Source organism: Hemibagrus wyckioides, linkage group LG07 (genome assembly GCF_019097595.1).
Source record: "Hemibagrus wyckioides isolate EC202008001 linkage group LG07, SWU_Hwy_1.0, whole genome shotgun sequence".
Taxonomy (NCBI): Eukaryota; Metazoa; Chordata; class Actinopteri; order Siluriformes; family Bagridae; genus Hemibagrus; species Hemibagrus wyckioides.
In genome coordinates this window covers 3,786-26,194 of record NC_080716.1, presented here as the reverse complement: position 1 = coordinate 26,194, position 22,409 = coordinate 3,786, and the positions used below count along the sequence as shown (strand labels likewise).

Here is a 22,409-nt window from a genome sequence, read left to right as displayed (position 1 = left end):
TAATTCCATTGTATAGTTACAAGAAGTTAAAATGGATGAATAAGGAAAGTGTTAGTCAAATTTGCTTTCCTTTTATTGATCATAATGAAATTCATCAAGATTGAGTGAAAATGAAATGAAAATGGAAATTGTGTATTAACATTTGTATTTTCAGTTAAATGGATGTACAATGTCTGCCAAATTTTAAATGGATCAGCAAAAATCCATTCACAGTTGCATTTCCCAGGTCTTAAGTGTTACGACCCTGACCTGTGGAAACATCACTTACTCTTCACTTAAGCACTTAAGAAGCCCTTTCTCTACAAAAAAACATGGCAGCATCTTAACAAATTTGGGAACAATATTTTTTTGGACTGATGGTTAATCATTATTCATAGTTTCATGTTTGGTGAAGGTCAAACAGAGTTTATCACAACAAACACCTCATACCAAGTGTCATGTTGGTGGAGGGGTGAGGATTCGGTTGTTTTGCAGCCACAGGCTCTAGAAAACTATTAATCATTTGGACATTGATGATCTCCACTTTATATTAGAATATTCTTGAGACAAATGTAAGACTATCTGTCCATGAGCTTATGTTGTGCTGAAACTGGGTCATATTAAAGGACAATAATCACAAGCACACCAGCAAATTTGTCTCTTTAAGGATGCTGAATCTGAGGACTTGTTTTTGTCTAGGTTAATGTCAGAAATACAGATAAAAAAGAAAAAGACGGGTTATTCTTGTGTTCTGATATGCTGAAATGCTGTAATGATTCCAAATGAATCTGTGAATTGAAACTGTGAACTATTCCCAGCGTGGTGAGGAATACTTTTGTTTTAAATATATTGATGGTTCTTGATGTAAATAATGTATATATCTATTTAAATTCAGCTCCTGCAGATGGCAGTACATGACATGAAAATACTCTAGAACTGAACCTGATTGGACCTGGACACAACAGAACCATGTGGAGTGTTAAAGTAGCCATGAACATTAAACCTGAACAAAGCTTCAGCACAGATACATGGTGTGTGGAGTGCAGTCCGACTGAAACACTTGAATTACTGCAGAATCTTGAGCTTAATACAAGATGCTTATGTATTTGTGCACATGCTCTCAAACACCACCTTGTTAGGGGTTTTATATTGTTATAATTTGGTGTTTTGTTTAGACTTTAAGGGTGTACTATAAATCTGATGAAGAATTTAATTTCACAATAAGAATTGTTTGTAATTGCAACAATATATTTTGTAGATTAGAAAAGGTTTAAGTTCATAGAAATAGGAAATACAGGAAATAAATATATGAATCTTTTGCTCATTAAATTCTTTTAGAACATGTGTGTGTATTTTACATAATGTGGCACATCCTTCACTCTGATTGGTTAAAACAGAGGGAATCTACAGTTGAGGCTTTGTACACAAGAAATGCTTAGATGCTTTACTGAAGACAGAGTAGAAGGAAACTTGACATTTACAATAACATAAAAAGGAAACTTAAAGAAGAACAGAGGAAATTAAAACATGATGGTTTTCTGTATGTTTCTGTTTTTTACCATGTTCATAGGTAAGCTTATATTTTATTTATCCCCATATATTATGTTTAAATGTTTTATAACTAGTAAAGAAATGTTTCCATGTGTGAGTGTTTTAGATTGTAAGCATGTACTGTATGTATATTGTATAATATAAAATGATAATATTCTGAAATAAATGTCCTCTTCAGGTGAGAGCACACAGGACAGCATTACTCCAACATCTTCTGCTGTCTATGGTAAAGAGGAGCAAGAAGTTACACTCTCCTGTGATTATAAATACACTGTTTCTATGAACAATCTACAGTGGTATCGACAATATTCCAATGCAGCACCAGAATTCCTCGTTCTGTTGACGGAATCGGGAGGGAATCAGACAGGTGATACTCCTCATCCTCATTTGTCTGCTAAAGTTCATAAGAGTCTGAAGCGTGTGGATTTGGAGATCTCGCCTGCTTCAGTATCAGACTCTGCACTGTACTACTGCGCCTTGCAGCCCACAGTGACAGGAAAGTCAACTTCACTGTCCAAAAATCTACAGAGACCTCAAACATGAAAGTGTTAAAGAATCACAATAAGAAGAAAAGACTGGAAGCTATGCATAACATCAGCATTCTGATTATTGATCCAATAGAAATGTATGTATATAACCATATATGAATACTTTATTTGAAGTGAATAGACAAAACATTCTAAGTGAATCCAAATACAGATAGAAAAGTTAGGTGTGTGTTTGAAGAAGCCACATGTTCACTCCCTCTGCAGTATTAAGTGCAGTTCTCATAAACAATAGTGGCAGGTTTGATGGTTTATTTACTTAATGACAGTGTAAAGATCACATGCTGGAAAATTTAGATATTGTAAACTTTTTTGACAAGCAGCTGATTTGACTTTTTTTTTTTTTAATTTATTTGTTTGTTTGTTTGCTTGTTTGTTTGTTTGTTTTACTGAGCATGAGATTTAATGTGTTCATCATGTGTGTCTTTGCAGGGTCTTTAATATATTTTTGAGAATTACAGGATACCTGAAAGTATGTATAACTAAGAATAAGAATTGTGGAAAATAAAAACACAGTTTCCATCACACAATCAGGAAATAAATAAGCTCTACTGAAATAGTGCTCCATAATCCATTCTTGAGGTAGATGAGCTACAACAGCTAAAGACCACATCGGGTTTCATTCCTGTTCACCAAGAACAGAAATCTAAGACTACAGTAACAACCCTGTAAATGACATAAATCATACTAAAATATTTTTTAAAATCCATAGCAACCACATGGGACTCCATTACAGCTTCCTAGTGTCACCCTATCGAACAGATGAGACCTTGTAACAGTTACCAAACCATACCCCACCAGCCACCTGAGTTTCATTAGCAACCAGCTAATTCAATTTTATTACCAACTGGAATCATTTTTAAACTTACTGCAAATGTCACAGAAACTACTTGAAGCCTCATAATATTCACCAAGCTATACTGGAGCAACAGTACAGTTTCCAGCAAAGAAGCTACAATCCTGTAAACTTGACCTATACTGAAACCTCCACCTGACACTAAAGTAAGCTTGTTCTACAAGAATTGATTTTGATCTTCATGTCCACCGAGATTAATGATATATTTGGCCCAATGGCAAGAGCTCCTTGCTTGGTTCACACTTAGCGTCTGCATTCCAAAAAGGTTCGAATCCCACAGGAGCCCTCGCTTTATTGTTAACTTGACTTTGTGTAACCGAAGTTCCTTTTACTCGGACCCCAGTCCATATGAACTGGAAGGTCACAGAGAGTTACAGAGTACAGTGAACCTCCATTGGCACACAGCAAGCTGAACAGGGACGACCTGGCTCGTTGGTCTAGGGGTATGATTCTCGCTTTGGGTGCGAGAGGTCCCGGGTTCAAATCCCGCACGAGCCCCGGTTTTTACATGGAAGAGAGTGGGTGGGATAAAACTAATGGAAACTTGCACTGCCGGCTTGGTTCTCGCTTGGAAGCTTGTTTCTCCAGAGGTCCAAGGAGGTTCAAATCCCACTGTAATTACCTCTGAAAATTAAAGCTCCAACCTGGAGCCTATCTCTGGAATACTGGGAGCGGGATGGAGAATGTCACACTTTGTGGAGACATGAACCTCTGAAATATTAATATAATAGAGTACAGAAAGACCTCAGAATATTGTCATTGTACTAACACCATTCATCATGTTCACTGTTATATTCATGTGTCTGTGGCTTTCATTAGGTAAGTTAACATTGATCTTTTCAGAAAGGAGATAATAAATTAATGATTAATTAGCCTGTGTGATGTTAAGAAAAATAGAATATGAGTTATATAGCTCAAAACTAAAAATTATTATGTTCTCTTCTCTATAACAGGTGACTCCATGGCAGATTTATTAGAACCACTTTTCACTCATAAAGTTGTAGATGAAGGTGATGATGTTACTCTGTCCTGCAGCAACAAAGACAGTGGTTCAGTAAACAGCCTACAATGGTACAAACAACATCCAAAATCTAAACCTGAGTTCCTTTTTCATCACTCCATGTGGAGGTAAATCCCTATGCCACCACGCCTGTCTGCTAAAGTTGATGATAAAACTAAACAAGTGGATCTGATCATCTCCTCTGCTGCTTTTAATGTTTGATAATATACAATTAGAAGGTAATTTATTCATAATCACACTCTCTGGTATCACCCAGATGAGGATGGGTTCACATTTGAGTCTTCCTCATATCGTCTCACAGAGTTTTTTCTTGCCGCTGTTGCCTCAGAGTTGCTCATTAGGGGTAAAGTTAATTTTCAACTTTGTAATTTCTATTCTGAATTTCTGTATTTCTGTAAAGCTGCTTTGAGACAATGTCCATTGTTAAAAGTGCTGTACAAATAAAAATGAAGTGAACTGAATTGAATTGAACTGAATTTAATTACCTTTTGGTTATAGACACAGCAAATTTACTTATGAGAGATTTTGTTTAAATCTGGATCCAGTTTCCTATGATTTTCCACAGCAAATTATCATAATTATTTATAAATGTACAAATAATTTAAAAACCACACAAACAGATAAAGGCTTATAGTATTGTATAGATGATGAATCTTGAAATACAACACCAGCCATAATGACTCTAGATTTCTGTCACTGACACTGTGAAGTGATCTGTACAAAATAACACTAAAACTGCATCACTTCCTGGGTGTGGCCTTCTAGAGACGTGTAAAGTTCAGCACATACAGCACTATTATACAGAATCCTCACAGAGCTGTGTTCAGAAATGGATCAACTATACAACTTACTGTACATAGTGAGATACATACCACTGATTCTCACTCTAGTTACAGGTAATTCATTTTCATCAGTTTATCAATAGTTTTAACTATCACAATCATATTTAATCAGTTAATTAATTACATTAATTAATAACCATGTTTTTTTGGCGACGCTACCCATGCACTTGGAGGGTTGTGGGGCTGTGGTCAAGGGAGGCCTGCCAGGTCGGGAAAGAGAGGCACTCTGGCAGGCGGTCGCAATGGTTGTATCAATGATGCTTCCATTACCAGACGTGATTCAAGATCCAAACCCAGGAAAGGTTTGAAAGGCTTAGGCTCTTGTTGACACGGTTTGCTGATATGAACTTGCATCCCAGTCTGTTGCAATAAATTCAATTCAATTCAATTTTATTTGTATAGAGCTTGTAACAAAGAGCATTGTCTCAAAGCAGCTTTACATGAGAAACCACATCAAAAACAACAAACATATGAACAGACAAACAGACAAACAGTCCTAGATGTTATCCCAAGTGAGCAAGCCTGAGGTGACTGAGGCGACTGTGGCAAGGAAAACTCCCTTAGATGGTATGAGGAAGAAACCTTGAGAGGAACCAGACTCAAAAGGGAACCCATCCTCATTTGGGTGACAATTGTGTGATGCAGATACAGCATGTGTATAGTGTTATGTGAATCAATAAGGAGGTTGTTGTCCATGGCACTGCTTGAATATTCCAATCCTCACAAGCAGAACCCAGCTGGAGCTGGTCCATCTCCGGATGCCACTGGAGCCGGCACAGTCTCTGTATGCCTCGGGATGGGTAGAAGAAAGGAAACAATGGAACAGCATTAGCGTAGCTGCTGTTCATAATATTAGCAGTACTAGCTGAATGTGCATTTAATCAGATGTACTGGCGCAAGGTTATGGGAAGTGTTAGATGTATGCCTGGCTAAAGAGATAAGTCTTTAGTCTACTTTTAAACTGGGTGACTGTGTCTGAGCCCGAACACAGTCAGGAAGACTATTCCAGAGTTTTGGAGCTAAATACGAAAACGCTCTACCTCCTTTTGTGGACTTTGATATTCTGGGAACTACTAGCAGTCCAGAATTTTGTGATCTTAAAGAGCGTGGTGGATTGTAATGTGTTAGAAGACTGGATAGATAGGTGGGAGCTAAACCATTTAGAGCCTTGTATGAGAGTAGAGCTAGTTTATAGTCAATTCTAAACTTAACAGGTAGCCAGTGCAGGGATGATAATATTGGGGTTATATGATCATATTTTCTTGATCTGTTAAGAACTCTGGCGGCTGCATTCTGGACTAACTGTAGCTTGTTTATTGAAGATGCAGGACAACCACCTAGTAATGCATTACAGTAGTCCAGTCTGGAGGTCATGAATGCATGAACTAGCTTTTCTGCATCAGATACAGATAAAATGTTCCTAAGCTTGGCAATATTTCTAAGATGGAAGAAGGCTGTTTTTGTGATATTGTAAATATGGTTTTCAAAGGATAAGTTTAATATTACACCCAGGTCTTTCACTGTTGAGCTAGTAGTAACAGTGCATCCTTCTAGGTGCAAGCTGAATTGTGAGAGCTTCTGTGTACTAGTTTTTGGGCCAATAAGTAATATCTCTGTTTTGTCAGAGTTTAATAATAGGAAATTATCGCCATCCAATTTCTAATATCTTTAACACACTCAGTTAATCTAGACCAATTAGATATTTCATCTGGTTTTGATGAGATATATAAAGGCGCACGATCTGGGCCGCTGACTTCGGGACTGTGCACTGCATTGATCTGCATGGATCTCCAGTGGCGACCCGTCAGCCTTACAGCATCTGTGTCCAACCAACATGGAAATACAGCCCACCTGCTATAAACACCTAGACCCAGGGCTAGCTTTTCTTGATCCCCTCTAGCACTCCGATGCATTGCGCTGCAAGAGTTGTGGTAAAGAGGAGGTTAAAGGGCACACAAGCGACGAGGATGGGATTCGAACCCACGCCGTGCACAGCACAATGGATTAGCAGTCCATCGCCTTAACCACTCGGCCACCTCGGCAGGCGCAGTTGTGGCACCCACGACCAAATGTCCACAGAGACCGCCACAATTCCGTAGAGGGGTGGTTGTTTGGACTTGCTGTTTGAAAAGCAAGGTGTGAAACTGAGCAGCCGGCGTTGACACCAGTTGCCAAACCCTGGGAGCTATTTCAGCACCTGGGTCTGGGGGCTCCGGTACAGTGTGAGCTCATTTTTTTTTTGAAGCCAGACAGCCAGCTAATGGCAACTCTTAAGCACATTTGCAGAAGGCACAGGAGCCACAACCCCTGTAAAGCCTTTGTGGTGCCAGAGCCCACAACCACTGCCTTGAAAAGACTCAGCTAGCAGCAGGATTTGAACCCCTGCCTCCAAAGAGACTGGAGCCTAAATCCAGGGCCTTAGACCACACGGCCACACTACCCGAGGGCTCAGTACTTATAGACCTCTGTGGAGAGCACACTGACATACTGTCTGGGTGTGTGGTACACAGGCTGCACAGATGAGGACAGACAAACTGTGCAGAGGGTGAAAACAGCTCACAAAATCATCGGCTGAACTCTGCCCTCCCTGGATGACATGTCCAGGTCCCGCTGCCTCAGCAAAATCAAGGCCATCACAGGAGACTCCTCACATCCTGCTCATCACTTGTTTGACCTGTTGCCATCTGGGAGGCACTTCAGGTCAACAAAGTCTCACACCACCAGACTTACAAACAGCTTCTTCCGTGGGCCATTCGGACTGCAAACAATCACTGAACACACACACACACATTCTACCTAATAAAATGTGCAATTCTACTGTGCACTTTAATCTGTCTGTGAATTGAGTACAAGTTATAACTTAATATTGGCTTTGCACAAATTAGATTTCAAGCAAATATATAACTGGGAACATTTTGTTGCAGCTTTATGAATGTTCTGCTTATATTGCAGTAGCCCTTTAAAAAGGGTACAAGTATGCATATGTATGAAAGGAGAGTCCATAACCTGAGGCACTGAGATATTGAGAAGGGTTCAGTATTTATATTAACATATTTTTACATATGTTTCTTTATTGACATGCACAACCAATTATTACAACATTATTACAACAATACTAATTCTAACAAAGTCCTGAATATGTACAATATGGCTATATTTGTGGACACCTAACCATCACACCAGTATGTGGGCATTCTCCAAACTGCTGCACAATTGTATAGGATGTTTTATATTCTTACAAAACATGTTCCAGCTCAATGAAGATGTTTATTACAAGTTTGGTGTGGAATAAAATGAGTTACCTGCACACAGCCCTGAACTCAAACCCACTCAACACTTTGGGATGAATTAGAATTCTGACTGCACCCCAAGCCACACATGCCTGATGTTTTATGGCTGTATGGACACATGGACATACAGTATCTCACAAAAGTAAGTACACCCTCACGGTTTTGTAAATATTTTATTATATCATTTCATGTGACAACACTGAAGAAACGACACTCTGCTACAATGTAAAGTAGTGAGTGTACAGCCTGTATAACAGTGTAAATTTGCTGTCCCCTCAAAATAACTCAACACACAGCCATTAATGTCTAAACCGTTGGCAACAAAAGTGAATACACCCGTAAGTGGAAATGTCCAAATTGGGCCCAAAGTGTCAATATTTTGTGTGGCCACCATTATTTACCAGCACTGCCTTAACCCTCTTGGGCATGGAGTTCACCAGAGCTACAGGTTGCCATATATTTACAAAAATGTGAGGGTGTACTCACTTTTGTGAGATACTGTATATTGCCACTTACTGAAAAATCATCTAATTTTTTAATATTATTAGTGTATATTTTGCAACAAGTTTGAAGTAATATCTAAATATAGCTAGTCTAAGTAGATTGATTGATATTGTTAAATTGCCCCTAGGTGTGAATGGGTGAGCAAATGGCAGTGTGTGTGTGTGTGTGTGTGTGTGTGTGTGTGTGTGAAAGAGAGAGAGAGAGAGAAACAATTTTTTTTTCAATTATATTTCTGCACATATTTGGTAAGTTAAAAAACAATTTTTTTGGTGTTAAGGTTTTTCTCTTCAGTGAACACAAGATGGCGCAGTCACTTATCTTAATGTTGGTCTAGAACCAGAGCACCACACAACCTGCTCACATTCTCTGAGACATAGAGTATACTTGTTCTTCTATCATACATACTGCTGATATAATATCCTAACCCCTGCCCTGGTTACTCTTAGTGCCTAAGCTAATTTCAGAGATATCATTCTGATTAAACAACACAACTGTCCACTTAACACTAAACTGTCATAAGAATAAATAATCATCTAATGTCATTTCTTTGACACCTGCTGTGTCAGAAACATTAAAAACTAGAAACTTATATGTGAATGTGCTTTTATTCTTCTTTCTCTTCTTCTGATGCTATTGTGAATACAGGAAAGTTTTATTTTCAGATTTAACTGTTAGAGCTGAGAAATAAGGGATTAATTCAACCTTAATTACCAAGGAAAATACTCATTTCTTCCTCATTCTTAAATAAATCATATTCTCTTCCACTTAGTGTTTCTAACATTTATCTGCTGCTGGTGTTTACACAAACTTTCTCTAATTTAGAGATATCACTAACATATGTAAAATAACATAAATACATTAATTTCCCGCTTTCAGTATGTGTTTACTTAAATGTCCTCTGGACAGGTTTCCCATATGAGGCTGAATGTAAAGCCAGGATGTTTCAGTAAGAATCAACAATCTGACAACAACATTGGTGACACTGTCATGTGATGCTGTGGGGTGGAGCAATTTTGAAGCTTTATGGTGTTAACATATTAGATTACAGAAAGATCTCCACTATTTTCACTGAGCTAAGACCAGTCATCATGTTCACTGTTATATTCATGTATCTGTGGCTTTCACTAGGTGAGTTAACATTGACTTTTTGTTATTACAGAAATATTAACTATATTATATTAAATATTAGTCTGTGTGGTGATGCAGTGTGAAAATGCAGAGTGTGGGTCTGACTTAAGTATTTCCTGTTGATTATTTAAAGTTTAAAAACATTATGTTCTCTTCTCTATGACAGGTGACTCCATGGCAGATTCAATAGAACCAGATATCACTCCTGAAGCTGTAGATGAAGGTGATGATGTTACTCTGTCCTGCAAATACAAAACAAGTCGTACATCAGACTACCTGTACTGGTACAGACAATATCCAAAATCTACACCTGAGTTCCTTCTTATTGTTGACCAAAAAGGAAATCTAATTTCCAACACTGACCCAAGAATGTCTGCTAAAGTTGATGATAAAACTATACAAGTGGGTCTGATCATCTCCTCTGCTGCTGTATCAGACTCTGCTCTATACTACTGTGCTCTGGAGCCCACAGTGACAGGAAATCCAGCTGCACTGTACAAAGACTTTCACACAGTTTTGTTATATTGAAAGAAGTTTTGCCAATGCTTTAGATAAAGTTACATGTCCTTTGGGGGATTCTCTCTTTCTCTCTACTGATCAGGGTCATGGTTGATGTGGAGTTTGTCCCACACATGAGGTAGGAAACACCCTGAATGGGATGTCAGTCCTTTGCAGAGCTCCATACACAAACCCTTTCACATACTTATTTACACATAGTGAATATATTAGTAAATTTATTACTGTCATGTTTTTTGGAGGTGATGCAAAACTGCACACAAACTGACAGTAACCTGAACTCATCATCAAACTGGGGATCCTGAAGCTGTGATGCAGCAACACTACCTGCTGTGTCACTGTGCTATCACACTGTTAAAATCCTTCTGCTTAAAGTGTTTTCTTGTAGTGTGGTGTTGTGTCATTGTTATAATAAAGAACAATTACTAATTTTAAGTATTATGTATTTTGACAGCCCAACTTTAACAAGCCATAAACATATTTCACCAAGCAATGTTTAAATCTTTTATTTACTTTATAATCCTGCATAGGCTGTTGTCACTGAACCTTTCATACTACACAATTGTAATTGCATGTGATAAGTTTATTGGTGTAATAGGGGTGTGTTCATGAAAATGTGTGTGTGTGTGTGTGTGTGAAAGAGAGAGAGAGAGAGAGAGAGAGAGAGAGAAGGAGAAATTTTAATTTGCTAAATTATAAAACTATTTATTAGTGTGTTATGTTTTTCTCTTCAGTGAACACAAGATGGCGCAGTCACTTATCTTATTGTGGGTCTAGAACTAGAGCACCACACAACCTGCTCACATTCTCTGAGATGATGGAAGCTACTTTTCACAGTAAACAGTTGTGACACAGAGTTTACTTGTTATTCTTCTAAATAGTTTATTTATGTTCTTCTTTATAATGGGCAGTTTAGCAGATTAAATTGGGCTGACTGATGAAGATGCCAACATTTTCAGAAAAGATACAGACTCTGTTATTCTAAATGTTCATACGAGTCTAGCAGTGATTACACTGAGCTTTACTCTTCTTTTCCTTTTACCAACTTAAGAGCCATGCTTTTCTCACAAGATGGAGATATTTACACTTTTACATTCACTTCATCATCATCCTTTCACATTAACCATCATTTAACCATCAAATGTAGTAACATTGTATTTTAATGGACACAATATTAGAGGTTAACTAATGTTGTATTGTTTGTAGAATAAAGCCCAAACTGCACTTCACTAACAACTCCTCATACAGCTAGTTTGTTGTGTAACTGGTTATTATTGCATGGACCCAGTGGACACTGTGGATCAGAAACCCAGTAAACGCTCTGTTCTGGACATTCTTGTACCATTAAAGTTAGAATATTAATGCTACATTTGATTTATTTGGTTTATTCTAGATGGAATCTGAAAATACATGCAAACAACATGACTGTCAAGTGGATTAGTTTTAAATGTTATGCTTGTTTTCTATAGAAACTAGTTTGGAGTTAAATGGAATATTGGTTCCAGATGTAGATGCAGACACCACTAATTTAATGTGTAATTAAATAACTTTAATTACTTTATTTACTGTAAGTAAATCCTGGATTTATCAGGGGAATAACTAATAAACTAAGGTGCAGAAATAGACAAAAGATCAAAAAGAGAGCAAAAGGTAAATAAAACATCCAAAAATATCCAAAACAAATCACACAAAACGTTGATCAGCAACAGTGGAATAGTTCTGTGTTGTATTAGTGACTCAGTTCACTGTCACTGATACTGTGAAGTGATGATCTGTGTAAAATTATGCTCCAACAGCATCACTTCCTGGGTGTGTCCTTCTAGAGACGTGTAAAGTTCAGCACATACAGCACTATTATACAGAATCCTCACAGAGCTGTGTTCAGAAATGGATCAACTATACAACTTACTGTACATAGTGAGATACATACCACTGATTCTCACTCTAGTTACAGGTAATTCATTTTCATTAGTTAATCAAAAGTTTTAATTCTTACAATCATATTTAATGAGTTGCATTAATTAATAACCATGTTTTTATTATTCATCCAGTCATTTCTTGATATCTTAAGTCAATATTTGGTTTAAGAAAATATTTCACTGATATCTTTTTTTGTATTTTTTTTTTTTTTTACACCAGGCAGTTTTGCTGATAAAATTGGACCAGCAGATGAAGATGCCAACATTGTCAGGAAAGAAACAGAGACTGTTACTCTGAAATGTTCATATGAGTCAAGCAGCAATGACATTGATCTTTACTGGTACAAACAATATCCTAACAGCGCACCACAGTTTTTACTGTATAAAGGCGCAAGGTCAAGATCTGACCAGAGCACACCTGATGATCATCGACAGAGCTCGAAACCAGCAGAGACTCTACTGAACTTACTATCAGGGTCTAAAGCTCTCAGATTCTGCACTCTATCATTGTGCTCTTGAAGTAGTAGCACTGTAATACAGAGTTACTGAAAGGCTTTACAAAAACTGTAAATGGCATATATGACGTTTATAAAACCACAAGATCAAAGAGACTCACTTTATCAACTTTTTGGTAAACCACAGAAACAAACAACTTTTGTAATAACATTTACAGCTGGAGAAAATAGCTGAGGAAAAAAGAATGATGAGGGATTAACACAGCAACTACACAATATTCATGGTAAACTCACAAATATACATGTTTCAGATGCTAGATGTTGCTGGTCTATACATTGTGTAATTAAATTAATAAACAACCCTCAACCCAGTGTAGTCCATTGTAATTTGTATTCCTGCTTCATGACTAGTGTTGCTGGGAGAAGCTCCAGATCCACTGCAACCCTGACCAGGATAAAGCAGTTACTGAAGATGAATGAATGAATGTAGGTTTATATAGACAGTTGTGGACATGTGACCAGGATAGAGCAGTTAATAAAAATAAATTCTGAGTTAATGATCATTTATTAGGACAGTAAGCAGCTGTTTATATTATTTATAAGGTATAGTTGGTGTGATCATGCAATGTGTCTCATAGCAAACAAAAACCTAGTAAATCCTAGCAAACCTATTAACAAAAACCTGCATTATGACCAAAGCCTCTGATGCTAATTAATGAAGCTAGTGAACATGTAACACCAGCCATACAACATCATCCATGATTGTTCATTAAGTTTGACAAAAGTGGATCTGTTCATCTCCTCTGCAGCAGTGACAGACTCTAAACTGTACTACTCTGGTGCACACAGTGACAGAAAACCCAACTAGACTGTAGACAATGTACTACACATGATTCATTCATTCTGTGGAAATGCTTTCTTTATATTATGTTGGTAGATGCAGCTCAGGCTCTTTGGTGAAAGCAGGAAAAAGAGCTGAGAGAGAAGAAGGACAGAGTGATAGCAAAGCTAACAGAGAAAAAGATTCTCCTTTGCACTGTGTGTTTGTAGACTTGGAGAAAGCGTATGACAGGGTGCCAAGAGAAGAGCTGTGGTACTGTATGAGGAAGTCAGGAGTAGCAGAGAAGTATGTCAGAGTGGTGCAGGACATGTATGAGAGCAGCAGGACAGTGGTGAGGTGTGCTGTAGGTCAGACAGAGGAGTTCAAAGTGGGACTGCATCAGGGATCGGCTCTGAGCCCCTTCCTGTTTGCTATGGTGATGGACCAGTTGTCAGAGGAGGTCAGACAGGAGTCTCCTTGGACAATGATGTTTGCAGATGACATTGTGATCTGTAGTGAGAGCAGGGAGCAGGTGGAGGTAAACCTGGAAAGGTGGAGGTTTGCGCTGGAGAGAAGAGGAATGAAAGTCAGTGGTAGTAAGACTGAGTACATGTGTGTGAATGACAGGGAGGGAAGTGGAACAGTAAGATTACAGGGTGAAGAGGTGAAGAAGGTACAAGTACTTGGGGTCAACAGTTGTTAAGTTTTAAAGCTACTATCAACATCTGTTTTCTTGTGAGAAAAAAAATCCATGGAAATGACAAATTCAGCGGTATTTGAAAGAGAAATATATGGGGGCTATGAAGACATTTTAGGTATTTGAATAAATATTTCTTCCATATTCCAAAATCAGTTCAATCCCAAAACCACCTACTAAAGAAAGGACTTAGCATATTATAACAATTCCTGTATGTTTCACCATTCAAATATTCTTATTTTTGTAATGAGAGAGAGAGAGAGAGAGAGCAAGAGAGAGAGAGAGAGAGAGAGAGAGAGAGAGAGACAGAGAGAGAGACCCAAAAACAAGTGTTGTAACTTTTAATGTCAAAATATCACAGAAAAATTGAGTAAATAGTATGAGTGAATCCATTGCTTCTCAGGGCCACATTGTTTTATTAATACAAAAATATTTCTACAAGCTTTATATAAACAGTATTCAGAACAGCAGATCTGTCATGAATATACATAAATACAAGTAGGTGGAGCTAGAGGTGGAGATGTACATCAAATAGTAACACTGACATTCATTTCTAAAGCTAGAGGTTTGAACTAAACACTCAGGAAAACAATGTTGTTCCTCTTCATGGTGTTTTTCACTCTTGCTGATGTTGGTAAGTCATATACACTGCACACAAAATATTATTTTTTCTAATTTATAAGACGTAATTTTCCATGTGAAATGTGTCATTTATGATTAAAATATCACAATATTGTTGTAATGTTTTTATAGCAGAGGCTGCTGACAATAACATTAAACCAGATCAAACCAATGTATTTTCAATGGAAGGCAGCAACATCTCACTGTCCTGCACATATACTGGATCAGTTTACAATCTCCACTGGTATCGACAAAAACCTGGATCAAGACCTGAGTTTCTGCTGCTGATTCTTGAAGCCAGTGAAACTGTCACTGAGGCTCAACCACCTCATCCACGCATTGTCCATACACCTTAAAAAGAGCAAGATAGAACGAATAAGAGAGTGGATCTGATCATCTCCTCTGCTGCTGTATCAGACTCTGCTCTATACTACTGTGCTCTGAGGCCCAGAGTGACAGGAAATCCAGCTGCACTGTACAAAAACTTTCACACAGTTTTGTTATATTAAAAGCAGCTCTTCCAATGTTTAGAGAAAGTTACATGTCCTTTTGGGGATTCTATCTTTTTCTCTATTGGTCAGGGTCATAGTAGATACAGAGTCTGTCCCAGACATGAGGTGGGAAAACACCCTGAATGGGATGTCAGTCCTTTGCACTCCACAAACCCTTTCACACACTCATTCACACAGAAGTGCAATTTCTCCTAGCACATTATCCTACAGTCATGTTTTTTGGAAGTGATGCAAATCTGCACACAAACTGACACTAACCTAAACTCCTGTTAAAATCCTTCTGCTTAAAGTATTTTCTTGCAGTATGGAGTAATTTTTATAATAAAGAAAGATTTCTACCCTCATGGTACAGTTCCATATTGACTGATAACAAGTGCACTAAAGACAAGGCTCAGGTCAATCCTCATAGCAGAATTCCACAATGCCAGTGGACTCATGATCCTCTCTGTTCTGTCTGGAGTAATTACACTGCAGATGAAGGGCATTTTATTGTCTAAGTGTCGTGAACTTCACATTATATAATAGTCAAACTAATCAGTTATAGCCCAATGTTCAACAAGTTCAACCTCAACAGAAGGAGATCATCTTCAAAACTAAGGATTATCTTATTATCAGCAAACCATAATAAGATGTGTGTGTGTGTGTGTGTGTTTAATCCCCTGATAGGAAAGGAAGTATGTCATGTGAACATAAAGTATTTCTCAATGGCCAGTTCAGTTTAGTTGTTGAGATTTACAGCTGTTTTCAACATCTGTTTCCTTTTAGTTTTCTATTATTTTTTCTTTTTGTGCTTTACATTAAATAACGTAACCTGGTGTTGTGAATACAATTTAAATGTAAGTTCTAATATATAATTACTAATCCACAGTATGAATATATATGTATGGCTGTATGAACTGTTTGCAGGTTTTTATTTTGTCCAAATTAAGGTTTTTCTCTTCAGTGAACACAAGATGGTGCAGTCACTTATCTTATTGTGGGTTAAGTTCTAGAGACACTACCACACAACCTGCTCACATTCTCTGAGATGATGGAAGCTACTTTTCACAGTAAAACCTTTGTGACATAGAGTATACTTGTTCTTCTATCATACATACTGCTGATATAATATCCTAACCCCTGTCCTGGTTACTCTTAGCGCCTAAGATAATTTCAGAGATACCATTCTGATTAAACAACACAACTGTCCACTTAACACTAAACTGTCATAAGAATAAATAATCATCTAATGTCATTTCTCTGACAAGCAAAAGCACCTGCTGTGTCAGAAACACTGAAAACTGGAAACTTATCTGTAAATCTGCCTTTATTCTTCTTTCTCTTCTTCTGATGCTATTGTGAGTTTAAACCTTAATTATCAAGTAAAAAATTATTCCTTATTCTCAATTAAACCTTATTCTCTTCCACTTCTTCCAGTGTTTCTAACATTAATCTGCCTGCTGGTGTTTATACAATAATTCTCTAATTTAGAGACATCACTAACATATATAATTAAAATACTGACAATGTAATTATTAGATTAGATTTTTACTAGATTAAATTGATCATTTTTACATAAATACATTAATTTCCTACTTTCAGTATGAGTTTACTTAAATGTGCTCTGGACAGGTTCCCCATATGAGGCTGAATGTAAAGCCAGGATGTTTCAGTAAGAATCAACAATCTGACAACAACATTGGTGACACTGTCATGTGATGCTGTGGGGTGGAGCAATTTTGAAGCTTTATGGTGTTAACATATTAGATTACAGAAAGATCTCCACTATTTTCACTGAGCTAAGACCAGTCATCATGTTCACTGTTATATTCATGTATCTGTGGCTTTCACTAGGTGAGTTAACATTGACTTTTTATTATTACAGAAATATTAACTATATTATATTAAATATTAGTCTGTGTGGTGATGCAGTGTGAAAATGCAGAGTGTGGGTCTAACTTAAGTATTTCCTGTTGATTATTTAAACATTATATTCTCTTCTCTATGACAGGTGACTCCATGGCAGATTCAATAGAGCCAGATTTCAATCATAAAGCTGTAGATGAAGGTGATGATGTTACTCTGTCCTGCAGCTACAAAAAAGTGGTACATCAGACAACCTGTACTGGTACAGACAATTTCCAAAATCTAAACCTGAGTTCCTTCTTTATATTGTTCAAAGTGGAACTTATAATTCTGATCCTCCCCAAGAATGTCTGTTAAAGTTGATGATAAACAAGTGGATCTGATCATCTCCTCTGCTGCTGTATCAGACTCTGCTCTATACTACTGTGCTCTGAGGCCCACAGTGACAGGAAATCCAGCTGAACTGTACAAAACTTTCACACAGTTTTGCTACATGCCCTGTTGGGGAAGTCTCTCTTTCTTTCTTAAGATTTATAAAGAGTTTATATTATTATAATATTTGATTATTAGTAGACAGTTCATTCATTCATTCATTCATACATTCATTCATTCTTCTTCTATTCTTCTATAACTATTCTATTTTGTTCAGGAAACCAGAAGTTACATTAGACAGAAAGTTAAACAGAAAGGTACTCAGAGGGTCCAATTGGGACCATTTCTGAACTTCAGTGAAGCAGCTGAGGCTCTGTACAAGTTCAGGAGTTGAATAAAGTAATGTTCTGAAAATTATTATTGCCATAATTTGTGAAAAACAAACAATCAAACAAAACCATGGCTTCTTTTTCCCAGCAGGCTTTTTATGTGCAAATTGGGATATAGTTTTATGATTGAGTAAAAATAAATAAATAACTAAGTTCAAACAGAAAAGACCTTGGTGTGTTAAAGTCTCTTTCCTTTCACCACAAGATGGTGGAGGGTGTTATCTTATTGTTGGGGAAGTACTAGGATTCTGCTTACATCCCCAGAGATGCTGACATTATGATTATGAATACTTTACACAATTATAAAGACTACAGCTATTCTTCAGCCTTACATAGATAATACTTTTATATATAAAAAGTCTAGAACCAATCAGAATGTTTTGATAATCTCTGCTTGTACAATCAAGCTAATTAGTGTCATTTTCAACAAACCATCAAGCCTTGAAAGGAGTTTGCTTGAATCCAGAAAGGAAACTGAACTTGTAGTAGGGCTATACATGCAATTTCTGTAAAAATGAAATGTACATGTTCACTTGCAATGGGATGTTTGTCATGAGATAATATAAATACTACACTCTTTATTTGTACACAGTTTCATGCTTAAATGAAAAATAATGATATAAAAATCCATCAATACAGATAGATTAGAGAAAGAAAAGAGGCTGGTTTGTTCCTCACCACAGTAAAATACTCCTCAACTGTTTGTAATCCTATTTAATAAACAGGTCATTAGGTCTACACACACCTAAATTTCCATTTCCCATCCTGCATTGTACCAGACTCCACTTCCCACAATGCACACTCACTTCCACATTCATTAGTTCATTTATTTTATTGAAGTATTTTTCATGCTATCAGTTTGTGTTTGTTTACCATGTGCTCAGGAAAATTTATCCATGTGGTGCTGAATGTAAAGCCAGAAAGCTTCAGTAAGAATCAACAATCTGTCAGTAACATTAGTGACACTGTCATGTGATGCTGTGGGGTGGAGCTTCATGAATGTTTATAATGTTAATATATCAGACTGCAGAAATTTTATTTTCATTTATAAGCTCATCCATCATGTTCACTGTTATATTCATGTGTCTGTGGCTTTCACTCGGTGAGTTAACATTGATTTTTGTAGATTCAGAAATTGTTTTTAATTAGATTTAATTAGTCTTATTAGTTATGTAGTATATTCTGCGTAATTTAACACTGCAATGTGTGTACTTTCATTCGTTTGTGTTAAAGCTTGACACAGGAAACCTGCTCTCCACATAGCAATATCTCTACAGATGGTATAACCATTACAGAACAATTCTGGGGTTTTTTAGCAGTGACTATAACTGCCTTATTTATTAGTGCATCATTTGTTTTCTGCTCTTGTGCACAGTATTCACAGTAAAATAAAGTCAATTCAGTTTAAGTTGAACAATGGATACTGCTACAAACAAGGAGACCACTCACAGGCGGTGCTGGCGTGTGCCGCTGTCAAACCTTTATATCCTTTTATTTAGGAATAAATATTTTACAATGATAAAATAGCATGTCGGATGCAATGGTTTGTGAAGTAACAGTGTTTTTGTTCTGTGTTGTACTGGTTACTCAGTTCACTCTCACTGATATTGTTAAGTAATAATCTGTAAAAAGTTATACTACAACTGCATCACTTCCTGGGTGTGTCCTTCTAGAGACGTGTAAAGTTCAGCACATACAGCACTATTATACAGAATCCTCACAGAGCTGTGTTCAGAAATGGATCAACTATACAACTTACTGTACATAGTGAGATACATACCACTGATTCTCACTCTAGTTACAGGTCATTTTCAATCAGTTATTAATTATTACAATGATATTTAATCAGTTAAATAATTGCATTAATTAATACGCATGTTTGTATTAATCTAGTAATTTCTTGATTCCTTAAGTCAATATTGGAATTACAAAAATACTTCACTGACATGTTTCTTTACATTTTTGTCACACCAGGTAGCTATGCAGATAAAATTGAGCCAACAGATGCAAACATTGTCAGGAAAGAAGCAGAGACTGTTACTCTGAAATGTTCATATGAGGCAAGCAGTGAATACATTTATCTTTACTGGTACAAACAATATCCTAACAGCGCACCACAGTATTTACTGTATAAAGGCGCAAGGTCAAGATCTGATAGGAAGAGCACTCCTGATGATCGGCGATTAGAGGCAGAAACCAGCAGAGACTCTACTGAACTTACTATCAGAGGTCTAAAGCTCTCAGATTCTGCACTCTATCATTGTGCTCTTGAAGTAGTAGCACTGTAATACAGAGTCACTGAAAGGCTTTACAAAAACTGTAAATGGTATATATGACGCTTATTAAACCACAAGATTAAAGAGACTCACTTTATCAACTTTTTGGTAAACCACAGAAACAAACAACTTTTGTAATAACATTTGCAGCTGGAGAAAATAGCTGAGAAAAAAGAACAACGAGGGATTAGCACAGCAACTACACAATATTCATGGTAAACTCACAAATATACATGTTTCAGATGCTAGATGTTGCTGGTCTATACATTGTGTAATTAAATTAATAAAATACTCCACAACCCAGTGTAGTCCACTGTAATTTGTATTCCTGCTTCATGACTAGTGTTGCTGGGAGAAGCTCCAGATCCACTGCAACCCTGACCAGGATAAAGCAGTTACTGAAGATGAATGAATGAATGTAGGTGTATATAGACAGTTGTGGACATGTGACCAGGATAGAGCAGTTAATAAAAATAAATTCTGAGTTAATGATCATTTATTAGGACAGTATGCAGCTGTTTATATTATTTATAAGGTATAGTTAGTGTGATCATGCAATGTGTCTCATAGCAAACAAAAACCTAGTAAATCCTAGCAAACCTATTAACAAAAACCTGCATTATGACCAAAGCCTCTGATGCTAATTAATGAAGCTAGTGAACATGTAACACCAGCCATACAACATCATCCATGATTGTTCATTAAGTTTGACAAAAGTGGATCTGTTCATCTCCTCTGCAGCAGTGACAGACTCTAAACTCTACTACTCTGGTGCACACAGTGACAGGAAACCCAACTAGACTGTAGACAATGTACTACACATGATTCATTCATTCTGTGGAAATGCTTTCTTTATATTATGTTGGTAGATGCAGCTCAGGCTCTTTTGGTGAAAGCAGGAAAAAGAGCTGAGAGAGAAGAAGGACAGAGTGATAGCAAAGCTAACAGAGAAAAAGATTCTCCTTTCCATTTTCTTACTCATTAATGTGTTAGTCCTGTGCATTTTGTATAGTACATGACCAACAAAAACTACATACTGTTCTAATGAACTGATGTTAAACAAAATAGCCTCACAGCTCTACATTTATTGAGTGTATACACTGACCAGGCATAACATTATGACCAGTGACATTACACTGATGATCTCCTCATCATGGCACCTGTTAGTGGGTGGGATATATTAGACAGCAAGTGAACATTTTGTCCTTAAAGTTGATGTGTTAGAAGCAGGAAAAATGGACATGTGTAAGGATTTGAGTGAGTTTGAGAAGGGCCAGATTTTGATGGTTAGATGACTGGATCAGAGCGTCTCCAAAACTGCAGCACTTGTGGGGTGTTCCCGGTCTGCAGTGGTCAGTATCTATCAAAAGTGGTCCAGGGAAGGAACAGTGGTTGGAGCGAAGGCTGGCCCATGTGGTCCAATCTGATAAACAAGCTACAGTTGCTCAAATTGCTGAAGAAGTTAATGTGAGTTCTGATAGAAAGGTGTCAGAATACACAGTGAATGACGGGTCAGGGCCGCTTTAGCAGGGAAAGGGGGACCAACATGATATTAGGCAGGTGGTCATAATGTTATGCCTGATTAGTGTAACATTCTGCTCATTCAGCCACTCCAGAATAAACTGTTTAATGAAGTCACACAGGACATCTTTAAGTAGCAAAACATAACTATTAGATAAATACAAAATGAATTTATATGAGTTTCTGGTTGTCAGTGAAATGTGGTTATAGTGAGAATGTTCTTTTAACTGAGAAAAGTTTGTGTCTCCAATCCACTTACTGTCGTGTTTTTAGAAGGTGATAGGAAACTGGATAACCTGGAGAAAAACACACACAGGACTCAGGAAACTAACTGGTGCTAGTGGCTCCTTTCTTCACAAGAAGGCAAAGTCAGTTAGTTTATCATGGGCTAAGTACAATACTAGTACTAGTTCCTACTCACATACCCCAGAGATGTAGATTTATTTGATTATGAATAACACAATGATATAGGCTATACCTTTTCTTCAATCATACACACATAGTACTTTCAGATATCATGCATTGCATAAAAATAGATTGTATATGATTTGTAATTTTATTGCAGTCTTAAGCAACTAAAGAAAGCTTTCCATTATGTGTGACAGAATGAATAGAAAATGATGATATGGACACCCATAATTTTATATCATACACCAATAATCAATTCCAATCCTTCTTTTCTCTTGAGTGAACAAAGTTATCTTGTCCACCATGTAATCCTTTGGACACAGTGGTTTAAAGAGATATTTT

The 22,409-nt window shown here is 37.0% G+C and overlaps 2 non-coding genes across 2 annotated transcripts; one reads left to right on the top strand and one right to left on the bottom strand.

The window, feature by feature from the left end:
- The first annotated feature begins 3,357 nt into the window (after positions 1–3,357).
- trnap-ugg (transfer RNA proline (anticodon UGG)) lies at positions 3,358–3,429 on the top strand. The gene has a single exon. It is a non-coding gene; the product is annotated as a tRNA-Pro (tRNA).
- A 3,322-nt stretch (positions 3,430–6,751) lies between these two features.
- On the bottom strand, positions 6,752–6,836 carry trnas-gcu (transfer RNA serine (anticodon GCU)). The gene has a single exon. It is a non-coding gene; the product is annotated as a tRNA-Ser (tRNA).
- Between the last annotated feature and the right edge of the window lie 15,573 nt (positions 6,837–22,409).